Below are 22,241 nucleotides of genomic sequence, written 5' to 3' on the forward strand. Positions count from 1 at the left end.
ATAATTCATTTCATTTTTATAATATCCTGCCGGATGTCCGAGTCAAGATTCACGTACGTAATCGACAACGGTTTATCTGATAATTCCGACTGGTGAAATTACCTTATCCAATAGCATATTTATCACCGTTTCATTAAAAAAAAAAATACATGTGTGGTTTCAAAAAATAAAANTTTTTAATATCGAATCTGGCAAGAATGTTCATACAGATCTCTCAAAAGGCAAAAAGGTTGATAGATATATTCTGGTCGACAAGTTACGACCATCTGGCATTGGTCATCTCTTCTTGAGCTGGTTTGAGTCGTTCATCGCTAGTTCTTTTTTTTACTAAAGGCCAAATGGCGAAACTGTTTCATCTCCTGTCCTCAAATTAGTTAAAGGCGGTGTGAGAGGGGGTGTTATCCCGGACGAAACGGCGCATGAAGAAATAACTTTAGATCAAAAGCTCACCTGGAAGAAAAATGCAAAACGATACAGAAAGCGAAGGTCAACAAGTCTGAGCTAAAGATTTTGGGGGCAAAGCGTAGTGTATAAATCCAAAAATAGCCTATGTATACAAAAAAGATTATACCTCTGGTCAGGTATGGAGCTTATGGTGGTCAAATACCCTGGAAAATAAGTCAAAAATTAATTAAAGATCAATTTGCAACTGTTTTAATATTGTAACAATGAATTTATAGCTTTTTTCCTTCAAATTAACCGTTTTTAACTTCAATTTAACAATTTTTAATTTTAAATTAACCCTCTCTTTAAAGCAATAAAAAACTTTGTACATGTAAAGGAAAAATATATAAAGTAAAATTGCTGCATGTTTACGAATTATTTTCAAATATAAAAAAATAAAACACCATGTGAAAATTATTAGGATGCAAATTCAAAATTATATAACATTAAATATAAAAATTAAGTCCAATCATTATTCTTTTTATCCAAGGTTTTTGGTTGAGTTGAAAAAAAAAGTATCAAGATTCGATTGAGCTATCGTGACTTCAGTTTGAACGTCACTTGAAGTCACGATGGCTCAGATAGTTAGAGCCGCGGCGAATCGAGCCGAAGTTCGTGGGTTCGAATCCCGCTCGTGACACCAATTTTTCATTTCAACCAAAAACCTTAGATAAATAGAATAATTAATTGGAACAATTAATATGGTCAATTGTGACCACTAAGCAAATATGGATTGATAAAATAAACTATTCTGCTTTTAAATTGAGAATTTAAAAAAATAAAAATAGCTTAAAATGAAAAATAATTACATTAAAATTATATAAAATTAAATATATTTCTTTAAATAAATATATAAATGATTCTTCTAATAATTCAAGACTAAAAAAATAGTGTATAAGATAGTTATTTATATTTTTAAAACCCTCGAATTAATAGAAGAATCTCTTTTTTACATTTAATTTTATATAATTTTTAATTTTTTTGTAATTAATTGACCTATGGTCTTTTAAGATGCTGATTATTTTATATTTAAAATAATCGCAAATATAAAAGAATTTAATTTACATGCTTATATTTCTTTTATAGAATTGTTCTATCGCTTTTAAGTTTTTAATGCTTTTTTTCGATTAAAATGCTGAAAAAAAGGAAAACTGAGGCAGAAACTTGCCCTAGACAATAGAAACGATACTATGTTGATCTTAGTGCTCTCTGTAATGTTCGTGTTGATTCGGGTGTTCCTCAGGGCTCGCATACCAGGCCAATCTTCTTTAATGACAAGATTTATCAAAAATAGTCATAGAACGCTGCTTGCTGATTTAATATAAGAAAGAGGACTCTGTGATTGATTTGTCTTCATCCTCCCTCCATCGACGATTTGATGTGGATAGACTCGAAAAATATTACAACGAAAGGCACTTGATGGTCAAGTCTGGCTATCGTCGAGAGGCTTATGTCACCATTATAAATTTAATGCCGTAGGGTTGATTGATAACAAACGTACTTTAGTGTGCTCAATTTTTGTTGGAAGGTTTTTAATGGTTCAGTCCTAGTGTTCTATTTTTATCTGAACTTACAATTGTTCCGATTCTTCCTGATTCCGTGATAATGATTCATCACTGTTGATCCATCCTTTCACAGCCGCAGATAAGCATTTAATTTATAATTGGCTGAGTAATTCAGCATGGCTGATTAACTAACGGTTATGTATCAACGATTAACGCCCTGTGGGAATCCTCTTTGAGCTTTATATTTAAAAAATACAAAATTCACTGCTTATACCGCTTTTGTAATGGATGAACATTGACTGGGGAAGGGATGAGAAAATATATTATCCAAAGGTTGAAAAATCCCAAGTTCTCCGTGGTTAAAACATATTTTATTTAATTTTGTCTATTACAGGCATTTCGGGCTTACGGCCCATCATCAGACCTAAAAAACGGGCCGAAACGTTCATGTAATAGACAAAATTAAATCAAATATTTCAACCACGGAAACTTGGGGATTTTACAACCTTTGGATAATAATTGCCACGAACTGTGGATTTTATGAAAGACAGAAAAAATATTCAAATTTTCTACTTTAGAGAACGAGGAAAGACGATATCCGGTCCAAGTTGTTCGTTCAGCCTTTCTGCCCGAGGGGTCATCGTTCGGTTATTAAAGACGAGATTTGAAATTGAAATATGTCTACGACTTTCTTTTTAATTATACGACAATTTTTTCCCCTATTTATTACAAAAAGTTAATCGATATTTAATAAAAAAAAGAAAACTATAAATTTATTTTAATTATAAGGAAGTAATGAACGGGTGTTAACTCCGTAGCTGTCCTTATTTTACTTTTCGTCTCCTTCCCCATCAATTTCAATTCTTCTTTTCTCCTTTTCTTTTGTTTGTTATAATTGAGATCCTTTCTTCAATAAATTCGAAGTTCTCAATATTTAAACAGGTAAACATAATATGGTCAATAGACCACTAAATATAATGGATTTAATATTTAAATTTGTATCGTTTCTATTTTCTTTATCGGTTTCCTTTCCCCCTTTTCTCCAGCGACCGTGACGCGAATTGTTGAAACGGGGGGTGGATGTGCGAGAAAGACGAGCACCGTCCTTTCCAACGTAAGTGGTCATCCGGCCCGGAGGACCAAGTAAAATCAGGACAGCTGTCGTTAACAATGGGTGTCATGAGTTGTTCAAAAATTAAAAGCAAGAACTTCCCAGGTATGAATATGAAACTCCTCACGGGCCGTTTCAAAATGGAATGGGTGGAAATTTCCCTCATTTTGTGGAAATCTTTCCAGCTGAGTTAATAGTTTTCACTTTCTATCCAAAATTTCGCTAGCGGGAGTCGACACGGCTTTTCGAATTTATTTTCCAATATTGCGAAAAAGTCAAACGCGCACGAGAGAAACCAAGTGGAATTAAATAAAGAATTTCCTTTCTCGTGAAATATTTCGCCGAGGTTGACATCCTCGACTTTACAAATCGATCCCGTAAGTGAAGGCCTAGTCTTACCACTAATAACAGGATTAAGGTAAATATTGCGCAATGGCTGCTAAATGACTAGGAATTTACACCGATTCCCAAGATAATTCCCAGTTGGAATGGATTACAACGGAACTCTCGGATAAAACTATTCAATGGTCCCGCTCGGCCAGGTCTCAGCGGTGTTAAGCAATAAGTGACCTGATTTCATTTTTCCACACTCCTCCCTCGATTGCCTCTCTCGTTTAATTGTCCTCCGGCTCGACGAGGGTATCGGACAGGTTGATCGTGAGAATTTAAGTAAACGACAACCACCTGGCGGTACGATTGTCTGCAGAAGTTGTAAACATTCGGATTGTGTTGTGAGCAACGGCTGGAAATAGACCTCATGACGAATAGACAACGAAAAAAAACCCTGATTTTTCCCATTTTTCAAAACGGGAAAAAGGTTGAGACATGCCGGTTATGTGCAGTGACTTTTTATGTTCAAACATCTCCCACCGCTGTAATTCATTACTCATGTGGTTTGTGGTTTTGAGGAACATCGAGGTTCTGCCCTATTATAGCGGATCGCGAGTTTTTTTCCTCTGTCTCTATCTCCACAGGCGATTGAACTCGATTCGACAGTTTCGATCAAATTCAGTAATAAAGGTTGAACTGTGTTCTATTAAGTTCTAAGGATTAACTTGGATGATGATTGGGGTATTGATGTTCCCTAAGCACTGCAGCCTTCTGGCTTGTACCTACTAGAGTTTCTTAATTTAGTTCGATTGCCTCGATCCTTCTTTCAAGAATTAGATCATTCTCTGTTATAACTGAAGAGTCATCATTGAATATACACTTGTTTGGGTATTTTCTCAGATGTTAGTGACCGGTATATTATAGCCCTATCACTAACCTGAGTTTCACCCCGCCTACGTGTATGAGTGCGTACCAGTGTATTGTGTTTGGGCTCATCTGGATTTCGTACACTTTTGCTTTTTGTGGACCCATTCTTAGATGGAGGAATATTTGATCTTTATATCCAGACTGTAGGTTTGTACATCTATAGTTTGTCTTCTTGATAATTACCAAGAATTTGTTTGTGCCCTGGTTGTTTGCTTTCCCAGGTTTTGGAGATTTTCAGTAGAATCACCCGACTATTTTGGATTTGACTTTTTTACGAGCTTATGATTTTCTATGGCATAAACACTGATATGTATTTCAGCTTAATGGACCGAGTCGTGTACTTCTCTAATGAGTTCGATTGCTCATGTTTTGGTCTTGCGTTTGTAACTGTAGCTGCCAAATTTTTTGGGTCAGCTTGTTTTTGTCGAGCTTTTAGTCCACAACATAAATAATTCGTAGGATATATTTTAGGTCTTGTTACTGCCGTATCTATTCAATATACTGGTTTCTGTTTTATTCTCCAAGATTTACCTGGGGATATGAAACAAACTTGAGACAAAAGTTGAAAGCGTCCTTCCTTCCTTCGGTGGACGATTCACTTGTGACATTGAAGAACGAGAACGGTTATTTGCATGAAGGATGGATAAAATGGAAGAAAGGAGTTGGAGAGAAAATCCGTCATTCAGGTTGATATTTCTTTGACATTTTAAACAAACCTTAATTACGGGTTGTTGAGACGTGCGCTATGTAATTAGCTAAATCTGACTACAATAGTTCTAACCTTGCTTGTGAGTGCGTCTTGCGAAAAGTGTTCTTAAGTGACTAGTTATAACTACTGTAGAATTGTCTGTTTGCTTTTTAGACGTAAATCGCCCAATGTATGCCAATTAAAAACAAAAATGGAAATCCTTACTTATAAAATCAAGCCACATAAATATGGACTTGAATTTTCACGCTCCATTGTGAGAAACAGAATCAAGTCTCGGGTTGAAAGTACAACAAAACCCATTTTAACATATTCTTCACACCGCTGTCCCATTGTACTGCGGTTTTCAGGACTCGTGTACTAAGCTCATATAGACAACTTTCTTTTTCTTTTCCTTAAATTTACATGTTTACCCATAGTTATATTCTTTCCCGAACGTCGGATCTTCTCACCATCTCCGACCACCGTCGGAATAGTCTTCGGGGAATCAAGTCTTATCAGGGGCTAAATCCTTTGGTTTTTAGTGCCGTTAATTGAAATTGAACATTGAAAATGTTATTAGTAGCAACATTGGAGCTTTCAAAGAAAGGCTGTCCCAGAAATCAGAAAGCTAATTTTTCATAGGCCGAAAAAACCCAGAAAACTGTCAAAACCTACTTTTGAAACGTCATCGGAACACATGACATTCAAAACTATACACAAATGATATCTAGACGGTCGATTGATTCATTTTACCTTCTGTTAATTATCTTATATTGATAATATTATTGTTGTTATGTTTTTCTGTAGGTCGTTATTAAAATTAATTAATTTTTATCTTGATCCATTCTATTTTATAGATGTAGACAGCCAAAAACCATTTTTTAATAACCCGAGTTAAAAAATATTCAGTACAATAAACAGTATATACTACTAAATCTATTATATTTCATGGTCCGATTGACCAAATAACTTCTTTCAATTAATTAATATTTATGTAAGGGTTTGGTTGAAATGAAAAACCTAGTGTCATGAGCGGGATTCGAACCCACGACCTTCGGCTCAATACAAGGCTGCTCTAACCACTTGAGCTATCTTGACTTCGATCCACTCGGACACCAACTCCCCATCTCAACCTACCTAGTATAGACTACCTCTAAGAACCCGAGTCTAAGACTTTTTCTATGTTGATGCATTTCGATTGTGGTCGTTTTGAGAATTCTCTTTCGCCGCATTGGAAATACGATTTTATACTAGATTCTATTGCGTTACATAATATGATTCCAATTGTTTTTTGGAAACTTTGGATTGGAAGAAAGTATTGTGAGGTGGAAGTCTTGTTTGAACCGCCTCACATTTCTTAGATCGACATGGGTTGGACGATCATTCTTTGCATTGGAAAAGCCTCGCGCTCAAAATGTTGTTAGTTTTTCCCAGGTTATTTTGAATGCAAACACTGACTGTTTTGAATGCGACCTTTCCATGTGCCTCTTCTTTACGTAATATACATAATACAGATTACAAGGAGTGAGGTTTTTCTCGATTTAGGTAGGTTTAGGTACAAATGTGGGTATCTCTGATTTTAAGAAGTGAGGTTGTTTTGATCCATCCTAAGTTTTGGTAACACTGTGGGCAACACTGATTCCAAGAAGTGAGGTTTTTTCTCCATCCCATGTTTTGGTAACACCGTGGACAACACTGATTCTAAGAAGTGAGGTCTTTAGTTCAGACTTGTCGAAGCATTTTTCAACGTTGATGGATTTTGATTGGGAACATTTTGTGAATTTTGCATGCAAGCATTGGAAAAAGGAATTTTATGTTGGATTCCATTGCATTACGTAATGGTTTTTTTGTGATTTAATAAATGCCAAGTTTTAATGAGCGTCAAATACAATTTCGTCTGCCACCTGCGTTCGATTAAAGCGTACGATTAAAATTGACTGCACACCATCAAATTCGCAAGACTGTTTCTTTGCTGCACATTACAGATTCTTCCCTCCTGATCTTGATCCGCCTTGAATGTAATACTACGATTAGATTGTACAATAAGATTGCCCATTAAAATCTTGGTCATTCTAAGTACGGTTTACTTGTTTTCTCTAAATTTTTAAGTAAACGGTGCCTTTAGTTGGAAGGGGTAATTTTCTATGTCCGCCGCGATAAAATCCTTGGCCTCCTTGCCGACAATCTCTTCTCTCCCTCCTTGACCACCGGACTTGTGTAAATTCCAAAATAAACCTTTGGGATTTTGTATCAAAACAAACCGGTCCGTGAGTTATTGTAATTCGGAATTTTTCGCCTGAAAATGATGTTTAGGATCGTTTAATTCAGGTTTCTTCTATTTAAATTGTCAAAGATCTGCTCTCAAAATAGCGCCGCTAAGAGGTCATGGACCGTCTTTTTTCCTGGAATGTACGGAAACCAGCTCTGGGCGTCACGAGCCGGCACGGCATCTTCCATTCGCGTCAAGAACGTTTCTCAAAACATAAAATTCCATATTACACTAATCTTTCAATACTGAAGAACTTGTATCATAACAACGTTAAATTGAGTACAGTGCATTTTTGTAAACCGTTCTATTGGAGGAAGATAAATGAAGACAAAGGTTTTGTACCATTTGAGAAGAGCATCGCTTCTCATTGCGTATATTTGAACACTTTCTAAAGTTGTTCTAATTTTGATATTGCTGTTGATGTTATTATCAGGCTGATACAGGAACGGGAGTTCCCAGTCTGACAGGTAGTCTTTTTCTCCTGTTTTCTCTCTCCTTCCGCGTTCGGCCAACCTGCACCACATCCTCAATAACAGGGCCCACACTCGGCTCTTGCACAATCATAAGTATTGAAATGGGCCGTTCCTTTGTTCTATCTCTTTGATGGACACGCAGAAATTTTTTTCTTTCGAAAGGGGATCACGGTGAGTGACTAGAGAACGAATGGACTCCTGACGGTCAAAGGTTTTCTCTTTTCCCCCCTAAAACAGAGAAAGCTTCGTAATCTAATCATCCGAATTCTCATCATCTTTTCTATGATTTCACCAAGTATGGAATTCACGTTTGAACAGTTTTCAAACAATTTCTTTCCAAAATGAGTCGAAAATCAGGTTGCATGGCTCACCAGTCGACTTATACGAACTCTTTCCGCTATTTACACTTACCTGCCATAAAAACATACAAATTTAATGAAACATCGTCCCTATCTTGATGGAAGCATTGTCAAGTGGAAGTCTTGTTCGAACCACCTCACATTTTTATATTGACATGGCTATAGACGATCATTCTTTACATTGAAATTCCATTTTTGATTGAACACTGTTTCAAGAAGCGAAGTTTGCCTCCATCTCATGGCCGCAATGTGGAGTGTGGACAACATTGATTCAAAGAAGTGAGGTTTTTCCTCCATCACACATTTTGTTAACATTGACTCAAAGAAGTGAGGTTTTTCCTCCGTCCCACATTTTGTCTCAAAGAAGTGAGGTTTTTCCTCCGTCCCACATTTTGTTAACATTGATTCAAAGAAGTGAGGTTTTTCCTCCATCACACATTTTGTTAACATTGACTCAAAGAAGTGAGGTTTTTCCTCCGTCCCACATTTTGTTAACATTGATTCAAAGAAGTGAGGTTTTTCCTCCATCACACATTTTGTTAATATTGATTCAAAGAAGTGAGGTTTTTCCACCATCCCACATTTTGTTAACATTGATTCAAAGAAGTGAGGTTTTTCCTCCATCCCACATTTTGTTAACATTGATTCAAAGAAGTGAGGTTTTTCCACCATCCCATATTTTGTTAACATTGATTCAAAGAAGTGAGGTTTTTCCTCCATCCCACATTTTGGTAACACTGATTTAAATAACTGAGGTTTTGTCCTCCATCCCATGTTTTGGTAGCACTGTGGGTAACACCGATTCAGAGAAGTTGGATTTTTTCTCCATACTATATTTCGGTAAACCTGTTTCAAAGAAGTCGGTTTTTTTTCCTTAAATAGGAATATTTCGCATAAGAGATTTTCGTTACTTCTCTCGTTGGCGTTCGCCCCCACTCCAAGTCTTAAGCATTTAAGAAATCCGTGTTAATATTCTTACATAATGTAATATAAAGGTCACGTAAAATATATCTAATTGGGGCTTAACTGTTAAGTCGGAGTTTATTGAAGTGATGGTGAATCCGAGAGTTTCTCTTTTGTTTCCGCAATCACCGCCTCTAGTCTGTGTCACAAGGAAGTATGTAACGGGGGACATCGACTGTCACCTGGTCAGAAAACACGAACCTTTTTTTTCACCTGGCAGCACTGTCAATATGATATATTTTATCATTACGTTTTGACCATAAGATCGATTGAATATTTGAGCTGGTGCAAAAATAAATCAGGTTTTGAAAAGGCTTGAATAAGCTCAAAACTATTTTTAATTTTTATAAAATAAAGAAAATTTATTCGAAATATTTTCTATCACAATCTATACATCTTTGCCAACGTGTAATAAGCGCTTTTATTCCGCTGACATAAAATTTTTTATTTCGACTCACAATAAAGTCTTGGAAGGCGTTTTCGGCTTCACCGCGTTCTCTTAAAAATTGTATCCCTCAAGAAGAGATCAAAAAGCCTAAAAAAGTGGAATTCCGTAGGCGAAAGGTGAGGTGAATAGGGAGGGTGCGGTAAGGTTTCATATCCTAAGTCTTCAAGTTTCCAGAGGGTTGACGATGCGACATGTGTCCTGGCGTTACTGCATTAACCCGCATTAATACACTATAGGTACTTACTTTTGTTAAAGCCAAGTTTTCACTTTAAAAATGGCACAAGTGATATTTTTAAATGTCCAAACGCAAGCCTACTTAATTAAATGTTTGAAATTTCCAGTTATGGCCATGTTTGCTCTTTCCCGACCATTTTTGTCTATCAGACTCACTACGTTCATGTTAGTACTACATGTCTAATTGGGCTAAAAAATTGTCTAAAGTCTGATTCCCAATTTTATTATAGATGTTTCACATTTGGGTAATTTCAACCTTTCACAACCTTATAAAAATAACTAAAGTACTTCATCTCATAAAATATTTTAATCCTATTTTAAATTTGATTGCATTAAAGGAAAGAGCAGTGAAAACCCTGCGATATTAATTTTTTTATTGTAACCTTGAGCAAATAAAAAACAAAAACATGTACATCATAAACTTATTCAATTTTTCGAAGTTGTTGTAAAAAGTTTAAGGATTTTCTCGGTTCTGTAAATACAGACAGATATGGAGCTTATCGAAAAGTTTTCCTACTAATGAGCTATAAACACACTTAATTTCTCAAAGATCAATTAGTACCAATATAAAATTAACGTTTAATTGCTAACATTTTGATTTTTCGGCTTAAAACGGCCAAAAAAAATAGTCATTAAGATTTTTAAACGTCTATTGGAAAATAATGAAAGTACAAAATAAACAAAAAAAGACACCTTGGTATAAAAGGAACCAGAAAGACAGCTTATAATCTCTAGCTAATCTGTTAGGGAGCGATGTACATTTCGAATTTAATGTACATTTAATTTAATTTATATTAGCTTTTTTAGTTCAACTTTTGCCTTCTTTTCAACCTTTTTTACTATGTGTTACTTTCATTATTTTTTTTTTAAATAATGATAGTATATTTAATTAGTTTCAAAATCTTATCGTTTATTTATAACAGAAAAATTAAAAGTTAATTTTACACTGGTGATATAGCTTTTTGACGTCAAATTACCCCTTTTTAACTTTAAATTAAACATTTTCAACTTCAAACTAATCCTTTTTAACTTCAAATTAACCCTTTTTCAAATTCAAACTAACTTTTTTTAAATTTCAAGTTAACTTCTGTTCCCCTCCGCTTATTTTTTGTTGGAACGTTTTTGGGGATTTTTTTGAAATTAATTATTTTTTTAGTTTCCTATTATTCAAAATGTTAAATTCACCCCGTATATTCCAGTTTTTGTTAAGAATTTTATTTATTTTTTAATTTTATATAACTTTTACTTTTGATATGTTTAATTTTGTATTGCTTTAAAGAAAGGTTCCATTATCTAATTAAAAAGGATTAATTTGAAGTTAAAAAGGGTTAATTTTAAATTAAAAAAAAAGGTTAATTTCAAGAAATTCACTAATTTCGTGGTCCGCATGACCAATAATATATTCCAATTAATTAATTGGTCAAGCGGACCACGAAATTAGTGAATTTAATGATTTAAAATGAAGTATACTTCACTAAAGCTCTCCGTGGCCATTTCATTTGTCGTCGAGAATCCAATCCGATTACACCACATTTAAAAATGGCAAAAAAGAGGGAAAATTCAAAAGGTGGGGTTGAGATGGGAAGTTAGTGCCCGAATGGATCGACGTGACGATAGCTCAAGTGGTAGAGTAGCGGCCTATCTAGCCGAAGGTCGTGAGTTCGAATCCCGCTCGTGACACTGTCTTTTTTATCTCAACCAAAAAACCTTAATTAATTGGAGTTAATTTCAAGTTAAAAAGGTTTAAGTCGATGTTAAAAAGGGTTAATTTGAAGTTAAAAACGGTTAATTTGACGGACAACAGCTTTAACTGATATTTGAGAAATTAAGCTCATTAGAAACAATTAATTAAGGTTTTTAGTTGAGATAAGAAAGTCAATGGCACGAGCGGGATTCGAACCCACGATCTTCGGCTAGATACGCCGCTGCTCTACCACTTGAGCTATGTGACCTCGATCCACTCGGACACTAACTTTCCATCTCAACCCCACCTTTTGAATTCACCCTCCTATTTGCCATTTTTCAACTTTTTTATCTCAACTAAAAACCTTAATTAATTGTAATATAATAATTGGTCAAGTGAACCACGAAATTAGTGAACTCATTAGAAACTTTGTTGCAAGCGCTATATCACTTAAACTTTAGGCGAGAACATTGGAAACTTGTAAAAGTTTGTCTTCTATGCGATTTTACTTTTTATTTTTAGTTAAGATTAAAATAAAAATAAATAAATTAATCTCATTGGGTTTTTAATGCTCTTTCTATTGATGTCAAATTTAAAGCAGGACTGATATTATATGATTTGATTTGGACTTTATGCAATAAAGTTGTGAATGTTTAAACTTTCCTGAAATGTGAAACGTCTCGAATACAATTTGGAATCAGATTTTGGACAATAGAGAAATTTAGTCGAATTTGACATGTACGATATCCTCATGTGGTTTTGACATCAGTTCACACCCTGTATATCCTTTATACTGCAGAGGTCACTACTACGACTATAACTCATTTTACCCTTTCCCGATGAACTATACAAATCCTACAGTTGCTCCGGAATATCTGCAGAGACATAATGTGTAGCAGATTGGTATAGAAATTGATATAATGAAGAATGAAAGAAGTTTCATGTAATTTTGTGTCCGAGACTCACGTTTAACATTGGAATTGCGTCTAAAAAAGGCAAGACATGCATGCTATCTACCGAAAATAAACTTACAGGTTTGAACTGGGGGCATATTGAGTGATTATTAACGAAATAATTATAACAATAACACTCTGATCGTTGAACGTAGTGAGTCTGATGGACCAAAACAGCTTGGATAGGTAATCCCAAAAGAGTCGGAAAAAAATTAAATCAGGTCTTGGTATGATCGTTAAATAACTAAACAAGGCCCCAATTGAGGCAAGACAATCACGATTCAGCTGAACATTTCGAAGGACGTGTATTTGACTTGGTTGAGGTCGGATGCACGCATGTTTCTTAAAACCGTGGGTACCGTTGGAAGTGGGCGTGCATGAGACGACTCATAAACATTTGTCACACCTCCGACATTCTCTCAGGCCGTTCCTTTTTATGGTTTACTTTTTCCAACGCGCTCTTATGTTATCGAACTTTGGACAAAAACGCCCGTTAAAACTCTTTTTGCGACTTGCGTGCATTTGAAAAATTCCAACATGAGTTGGGCGGGATGGAGTTCGTTACGCCCGATCTCGAACCTGATTTTTGCGGTCCAGCCAGGAATTTAGTAACTACCCACTATTCTTTACAAAAAAGTAGTTGTAGTCTCCTCTCCTAACGCTACGTACTCATCATATCCTTTCTAATCGTAAACAGGAAAAACCTGTTTATGATGTACAGTTTAGACCAAATTTCAGTAAGGCGATAACAAACAGTACAATTTCTTATTAAGAATATTTAAACAAAAATCCATAAAACTAATACTGCCTGTTAACATAAATTGTCACCAATGAAGAGTCGTTTGTAAACCACCAACATATCCCTGTCGGTTTCGACTCATTGAAAGTTACTTTGTATTGCAACTTTAAACTCCTTGTATACTCTAGGCTTGCTGAGAAAATTTGAGTTTTACCAAGCAGTTGAAGTGCAAGTAATTCCTTGGCTCTTTCAGGGGATCGAATAGCGCTTGAGCAGTCATATTAGTTTTCCTGTTCTGATATTTTGAGGACATTATTTATATATTTCATACATACATGTACATAAAGTGAGAAGTTTATGGGCCGACAAATAGTCGAGGACATCGCCGGCCCTCCGCATGTCCTCCTTCTTTTTCTCTTTTTTTCTTGTTTTAAATTGCAGCCATTTGAGCGTCTCGACCTGGACTCTCTGCTTTTAAATGTGTACCATGACGATATCCTAGCAAGCCTCTCGTTTGTACCTCACGTTGTCAAATACTGAATAGAAACAATAGAAACAAATCATACAATGTATATATGTACAGGCTTCCGTCCTATGTCTCAGACCATACCCGGTCATTTCTTCCATTTCAAATCTTCCATCCTGCCTGGAGACACTCAGACGTCTTCTCTTACTACTATTGGATGGCTTTTTATTTGGGCTCTTGCCACAGAACTTTCCGAGCTTATTATTAGACTACTTTCTTGTAATCGTATCCACTTGTGTTAGATTCCATAACTACTCATTGCATATTGACGGACGCTTGTTAAGATCTGCCTTTGAGGTTCATGAAGGTCACATCGAAAACTCAGGTTTATGCCTACGCTGCACGGTCTGGTTACTATTTTCCAATCCAAAACTGTGGGTAGTGAACAGCTATGTGCTCTAAGGTATGCGTGAGCTGTATATTTCATCGCTCTTTGAGGCTTCCTAAGAACTTTTTTACATGGCTTCCTATCCCTGCTCCCACCTTTCAAGGGTTACACATTCCTGCTGTTTTCCACATCGATTATCTTCCTCATCCCACTCAATTTCCACATTTCACCAGATGCAAATCTTCCATTCTACCTGTAATGCACTAAGACGTCTTATACTTTCCAATGCCCGAGGCTATTAGACTTCTTTCTTTTTATATCTTCCAATGTTTGATGCCCACCCCAGTGCCTTGCGTATTGTATTTTACCACCGCCTGCCAGCTTCTTTCATCGGCTCCTCATTTAGTGCTATGTGTAACTCTTAACATTGAGTTGGGCAAGTAAGTGATGGATTAATGCCTTTCGATATTTGCATAATTGTGCACTGTCAAACTTTATGGGTATCCCCTGGATGTTCGGTGTGAAATCGATCATTAACTGTGAGTCGATCTTTTTAGATATTAATCGTTCCATTAAAAACCAAAAAATGTCACTCCGAGCAGGGATCTTGGATTGAAAGTACCGGCCTTGGAGTATCTAAAAGACTGGTTTTCTGCCTATGGCGATGTCAACATTTAACATCGATTTTTAATTGATTAATTATCCTTTCTTAGAATTTGTAAGGCGTCATTTCGGTTTTATATAATGCATGAGAATGAATTTTATTTTCCATAGCTGCTGTGAGCTTACGTATATATTTTTGTGAGGATTGACCTTTCACGATATTGAGTGGCGATGAAGCTTGTACAATCTCACGAGCGACGTTGCCGAGCATTCTTTCAAAATAATGTTTTTCTATTAATTATTGATTTTTCTTTTAAATTAGATTAAGTCACAGTTTATTGCATTGTTAGTATGGGTTTTTCTTTTAAATAGGGCAGTCCTAATTTGACTAGGAAAACACGACCTCCATGTTAAGTGCCCTGGAAAGCACGCATAGGAGAGATTTGACGAAAGGAAATAAAACTTAAATTACAAGCAATAATCGATTGTGACAGCGGTGAATTATGAAACATTCATCGTACTTATTATCCCGTGTGAAAATTTCACATTCCTAGGCACGTCGCTCACATTTCACTTCACGTAGCCTGGTTAAACCGAAAATATTATTATGGGTTATCGTGAAAACAAACGGGTTGCAAAAATAAAACACGAGGGTTATCATAGCTGGTTTTCTTTGTTTTTATGATGTAAATGCTTTTAGGAACCAATCATATTATTATCTGAGAATTGGCCAACACTGCCTTTCGGCTCGGCTCTTTTTCACAATCGATGTGTAGCTCGTTCGTGCTACACGATCACAATAATCAATTAATTTTATGCGTGGTATACATCTATTCACTTCGGTGACAATCTATACAACAAAAATAACACACTTTTTTAGTATGTTTTCGATGTTTTCATGTTAAGAGTAAGAGGCGTTTTAGTTAGCTAGCAGGATACCATCTCAGAACCGCCAGAAGGCATTACTTCAGGATGGTGCCTCTTTTCATTATCATTATTATTTTAAAGTACATTACATTCATCTACAGAGAGAATCTACTATAATCGTATAACAGAAAGGTCGCTTAAAATTAACAAAAAACATTTCTTTACAATTCACGATAATATGTATGGATGCATAAATTATTAGTCGGTGAATCTCCTGAAAATTGCAAAAACGTGGGAAAGCATAGCAACCTAGATCTTAGAATCAGTGTTTCTAAAATATGTAATGGGAGAAAACCTCACTTCTTAGAATCAGTGTTGACCACAGTGTTACCAAAATATAGGAGCCCAGAAAAAAACCTCACTTCTTAAAATCAGTGTTTCCCACAGTGTTATCAAGACATGGAATGATCGAAAGACCCTAAATTCTTGGAATCAGTGTTGACTACAGTGTTACCAAAACATGGGATGGACGAAAAACCTCACTTCTGGGAATCTGTGTTACCGAAACATAGCATGGAGGAAAAACCTCAATTCTTAGCTTCAGTGCTGCCCACAGTGTTATCCAAACAAGGAATGGTCGTAAAAACTTAAATTCATGTAATCAGTGTTGCATACAGTGTTACCAAAACAAGGGATGGAGGAAAATCTCACCCTTTTAGAAGCAGTGTGTTAAAAACTCTGGGATGGAGGAAAAACCTTTCCCACAGTGTTTCAAAATATGGGATGCAGGAAAACTTCAGATATTAGAGTCAGTGTTACCAAAACATGGGATGGAGGATAAACCTCACTACTTAGAATCAGTGTTGCCCACAGTGTTAACAAAACATGGAATGTAGAGAAAAATCTTACTTCTTGGAATCAGTGTGGCCCACATTGTTACCAAAACGTGGGATGGAGGGGAAAAAGCAGTGTCAACTTTTCTAAACGAACCGGGGTGCAACGATAAGCCGACATCCACGGATAAAACGACTACACTAACCTCTCGTGAACTGTGAACTGTGCTTATTACGATTTTATGTCTTAATGTCACTTTTACTGTACGAAACTTTGTATATATTTTCTGTGCCACGTAATTAAAACAAAAAACAAAATAATTAATTAGTCGTAACTGAAAGCCTGTTTTCAAAAATACCACTTAAAATCCAATTTATCTTTAAAGCCCGTTGGGAAATATTATATATGAATTTCATCCCATTAGCTAAAATATTTCTGTGCTCATTGTATAATCTTGATTTAAGCGAGGATCACTTTCACTTTATCGGTTTACGCTCCGACTTAAAAGAATTCAGGGAAGAGGACCTCGGGAATGATCTTATAACATTACATCCGGAGTATATAAAGAGCTACTCGGAATATTAAACAAACAAGGCGGATGGCGCAAAGACGAAACACGTTTTAGTGACATTAAAAAACCAATAACCAAAGTCCCAAGCAGCGAGATTAAGCGGACCAAAATGTTCGGTAAAGAACGAATTGCAAGTTCATCACCCCGCAGAAAAAACGGAGAAATTTCACTTTCTATCAATTTATACGGAAACAACGTAGAATTTATTAATTAAATTTGACATTCCATTAAGTAGCACGAGGCATCGGTAAAGATAATGATTTTATCAATTGATTTCATAATTGCTGTATTGCTTCTTTATTCTTTCACATACATTTCATCATTGGTCTATATTCTCAACTCTTTCATAACCATAACACGAGTGTTCCCAAACGTTTCATAACCGAATTCTTAATAAGCAGAAGGAAAAAAACTTGCCTGAGCCCAACATTACAAAGGCTGTTCTAATGTTCCATCTCTCGCCTCCGTTCCTTCGATTTTGCTCCGGTCGACGACCAATTTTATCCTTGGTCGAACGGCGGGGGGGGAGGGGCAAGAACGCTTTTGTTTCTGTAAACCTAACAGTAAAATGTAACAATGCCTTCAATGACTTTACCACTATCCTTGACATTTTCAAGACTTGTCTGTGTTACTTCACAAATTTGTTTATTTCCATCTTTGACACACTTGAGGCTGGTGGGGAACTTCGAGATCATTACTGCTATTTGGCCAAATGTGATTTTTTTTCCTGAAAAACATCATTGCAATGGAAATCTCAAAACAATATGCACAAGAGCCTCAGTTTGAATGAATTATTTCAAGGGGTTTGACATTCTACTGGATGGCATATAATGCCACTGGTATAAAAGATCATCTGTTGTACCTGTTGACACGTACATGTACAATAAGTCATCGTATCTAGCTGCACGACGAACTTGTGGCCGAAAAGATTCGATAAAGCAGTTTTGACTGATTCATTGACAAGGTCATTAATAATAATTAATGACAAGAAGTCATTAATTAACCGATGTATATCATAAAATTGGAAAGTATAATTAATTTTATTAAATTGAATTACTTAAATATTAGTAGACTTCCATCCAAGTCAGATACTTAGGACTATACGAAGGCGCAGGCATGGACCCACATAGGACTTAAGCGACAACTTACCAAGCTTGGAAAAGAAGACGTTTAGGACTGAAATGAGTTTTGACCGTCAAAACTCAACTGTCTCCATACAAGATTACATTACTACGACTAATTAGGATATGGAAAAAACTTCACTTCTTGAAATCAGTGATGTCCCCTGTGTTACTAAAACATGGGATGGACGAAAAAACCTCAATTGTTGGAATAAGTGTTATCAAAGCGTGGGATGGATGAAAAAGAACTCACTTCTTGGCCTCGAGACCTCCGGGTGAAGAGCTTGTCATTGTCAGACCGGAAGGGAAAAAAAAAATCGCGTATGTATTTGTAATACGTATTTTCATAAGCCACTAGCTGGAACGGCCGTTGAAAAATTCTTGAACCTTAATCTCAAAAGTGATCCATGTATCTGAGGTCTGGACTGTCGGCGTGGAAGGAAACCGTTAAAATCTTTGAACTTTTCCTTGATCCGACTGGAAGCTTGAAGCTTTGGAGTCATCATCCTCAGTGGACCTCCAGCTGAGGAACTCTATGACTCAGAAGTTCGCCTGTAAAAACACAGTTCAATATTTTGGTTTTACTACAGCACACCTCGATTATTAAGAAGAAGCAAGAAGTGATAATCCTAAATCCTTGATTTTAATCACCTTTTTAGACGTCGAAGCGTATCGTTGGGAAGTGATTGCAAGGAATATTGTACGAGGAGTTTATAGGATATGTAGGATTGAAGTTTTTTGTTGCAAATTAAGGATTCTTGATATTCTATAGATTCTGCGGAGATCATAATTTTTGGGTTGAACCCAATCATTCCATATTGGTTTCAGTGTTGATTGTACTTAGTAGTCGTCGGTTCCGTTCTGTCCTTTTAAGCCGTTTAAGAGGAGTCCTGGTCTATTGATACATCCCCGAGGTGGCGGATGACGTTTCCGTTGAAAGGGAGTGACTTTATAATAGACTAGAGGTAGGATGACAAATTTTTGATAGAAGCAACCTATTTTAATTTTTTTTAAACTACAATACAAAGTTTCTATCATCTACAAGATTATTTTTCAGCATTAGGACATAAAACCTTAAAATATTGTGAATCAAATCCAACGGATAGCAGGACTAAATTGTCAAATTTATTTGACCTCTCTTTTCTCTGCCTTTCCAATTTTTCCGTTCTATAAACGGATTTATAATCCGTAATATCATAGAATTCACGTTAAATGGTTTTTAAAACTAAAGGAAAAACAAGTCTTTTGATTCTTCACTGAGTACTTGGGACGTCTTAAAAGGTTGCGAACGTTTTTGTTTGTTTAATTCTTCTTATCGATGGATTTTAATTTCGGCACGCATTTTTTTCAGGAGAGTCTGCACATTGGTTTTAAGCATCAAACAGCAATTTGGTAGTGGTCCAGTGAGGACGGTTTTCATTGTTCTGTACCATTTCTGTCTATTCGGTTATTAAATCTGATATTTTTTTCTTAGTATAATACGAATTCTTAGCAGTTTTTTTAATCAGCTCACTACAATTATTTGCCTATTATTTATCTATAAAATGAAAAAAAAAAAGAATCGTTTCAATATGATGCGATTTAGAGAAAAGGATAAAGTGATTCCAACAAGTGAAATTTTTCCCCATCCCATGTTTTGGTAACAGTGATTCGCAACTTTAAAAAAAATTATACGACCCACATCGAATGCTCGGAATCTTATGGGACAAGTTTTATTCTATATAAAAAGGGAGTAACAAAATAAAAATATATAAAACCCTTGGGATCGCTCCTTTTTCGATATGACGAACATTCACGACAGAATTCAAACACTTAACGCTTTATTAAGTCAGTTGAGTCGTATTTACTAGTGTTCTATAAGGGTGTTGAGTTTTAAGGCTATACTGATTCAAAGAAGTGAGGTTTGTCCTCCATTATATGTGTTGGTAACAATGTGGGCAACACTGATTACAACAAGTGAGGTTTTTTCCTTCCATCTTGTGTTTTGAGTAACCCTGATTCGCATCTTTCAAAAAAATTATATAAACCACTTCTAAAGCTCGGAATCTTGTGGGACAAATTTTATTCTATGTAAAAAGGGATCCATTTATAAAAGGTCAATACAAAATCCTTGGGATCGCTACTTTTTCGATATGACGAACTCGTGACAGAATTCAAACACCTAAGGCTTTATGAGCCAATTGAGAACATACTATACTATCAGTATAGTGTTATAAAAGTGTGTGTTGAGTTTTTACTAGTCTTTTTTCTATATTTTTTTATATAGGAAGAAAATTAGCAGTTACACAATGCGTTACATCTAACTTGAGTTGAAGCATGTCGTATCCATCCATCCGTACTTGTGATCAATTGGCCGTTTCCTTTGTTCCGACTGATTGGCAAAAGCCATTTCATTCATACGCTTCTAATTGACTTACCGTCTTTTGAGGGCCGAAATGAAAAGGATTTTCAATAATCTAAGGCTAAGAACTGACTCGAGTTGATGACGAACCATGGATTTATGACGTTCCATCGATTGAATGGCCGATCTCACCTACCCTGGGAGCGATTTAAGTCTTCCCACGGAATCAAAAAGTATTTCAGACGTACACATTGTGGTTGAGAAACTCAGAAATACACTCGAAGCAAGAAAACCTTCTGCCATAGCATTGACGATATGAAGTTTGAGCAAATGTTTTCAACGTAGTTTTAATTCTCACATTGTAATTGGCATGGGAAAACACTTGTAGATATAAAAAAACAACTCTTTTGACTAGGATATTTCACACAGGTCTCTCTATCACATACTACATAACTAATTTAATGATGATTCGTCTATTCGAAATATCTTCCAAATTGTTACATACAAACTGTATCCTCCAAAAACAAGAGACCCAAAGACTCGTTCAAGAAGAATTCTCGTGGCGACATTCTTACTCGCTCTCTATATGGAGCCGAGAAACCCCTCAATTAAGTGGGATACATCGAGCAGCCTTTCTTCATATGGTCATATACGCGGGCCATTTCCATCCCATGTTTTGGTAATACTGTGGGCAACTCTGATTCCAAGAAGTAAGATTTTTCGTCCATCCCGTGCTTCGGTAACACTGATTCCAAGAAGTGAGGTTTTTCCTCCATCCCATGATTTGGTAACACTGTGGACAACACTTATTCTTAGAAGTGAGGTTTTCCCTCCATCCCATGTTTTGGTAACACTGTGAGCAACTCTGATTCCAAGAAGTGAAGTTTTTCCATACGGGCAGCGCCTCACAAAGGATATCTGCCGATGTCTCTGGTTCTACTTGAGTGAATCGGTATGTTTTGTCTCTGTTCTATCTTATTTATATGGCAGTAAAGAGAGGTCGGTATAGAGGCCTGTAATTCTCCTCAAATCATGCCTACTGAGAGAGATGAGTTCCTTCGCCTTCCTTGTTGACAGTTTTGTGAATCTACAAGGTAAGCAGCTATCTAAAAGCTACGCAAGTTCAACTTGCCTCGTTTTATTGATTAGGTATTTCAGTTTTTCACAAGCCGTTTTTCCACCTTCATCCCATGGAGTTGACTGATTGTTCAGCCTGTTTGTTTCCATCCATGCCTTCATGGCCCTGAACCCGATTCAAGGTAAACTTTGTTTGTCCTCCTTCGCCTTATTACAGGACGATGATGATGTGAACTCACATGGGGTTCGACGTGATTAATCTACTTCTGTGGATATACATGGGAAAAGTTGGATAGGATACAGGGCGATTGATCCACATCCGTTACTAGGAGTCATAATTTATATTATTATACATTTCTGTAAAACGTACAGCGTTATATAATTTTATACGATGTATAATGAATTCAGATAAACAATTCTGTCTATATGATTTGATCCCCCACCTACTGCGTATTTCCTTATACTGATCTGTACATCTCTAACGGTAAAAAGGCGAAACAGGTGGATGGCACAGAGCGAAGATCAGTGAGCGTGCAGAACATCTCGAAGCAATTTAATTGTTACGGGTCGTCACAGAAACCGTGTCCTCATTTCGTCTTTAGAAATTGATGGGAAATACATTTATGATTAGTAAGTAAAAACAAAATTTTGCAGGTTTTTTTTTCTTTGTCGTATCAAACGAACCGACAAATACCGTGTGATAAAATACCGGGTGATTCCTCTAAATGAATCATCTTAGCAATATTCTTCCTTGATCGCTTTATTTACCAAGTTAAAAAATATTTTCAACCTCTTTTGTGCGTCTTTAATTTTTTTGGATGTACTTATGCTTTGATTTGCAAAATA

General features: G+C 36.0%; 1 protein-coding gene across 2 annotated transcripts in view; it reads left to right on the top strand.

Moving 5' to 3' along the window:
- The window catches only part of LOC106671682, a 65,220-nt gene that overhangs the window by 10,280 nt on the left and 32,699 nt on the right, over nt 1-22,241 (top strand). Inside the window, exon 1 of one of the 2 annotated variants that reach the window (XM_014402622.2) lies at nt 21,887-22,025. The exons of the other annotated variant lie outside the window; for it this stretch is intronic. The gene's annotated coding sequence lies outside the window, so the exon portion shown is untranslated. Of the gene's footprint in view, nt 1-21,886; nt 22,026-22,241 lie in introns of those variants that run through there. 2 annotated transcript variants of the gene reach the window in all.

Source organism: Cimex lectularius, unplaced genomic scaffold (assembly GCF_000648675.2).
Source record: "Cimex lectularius strain Harlan isolate CLEC.00 unplaced genomic scaffold, Clec_2.1 scaffold160, whole genome shotgun sequence".
Classification (NCBI taxonomy): domain Eukaryota; kingdom Metazoa; phylum Arthropoda; class Insecta; order Hemiptera; family Cimicidae; genus Cimex; species Cimex lectularius.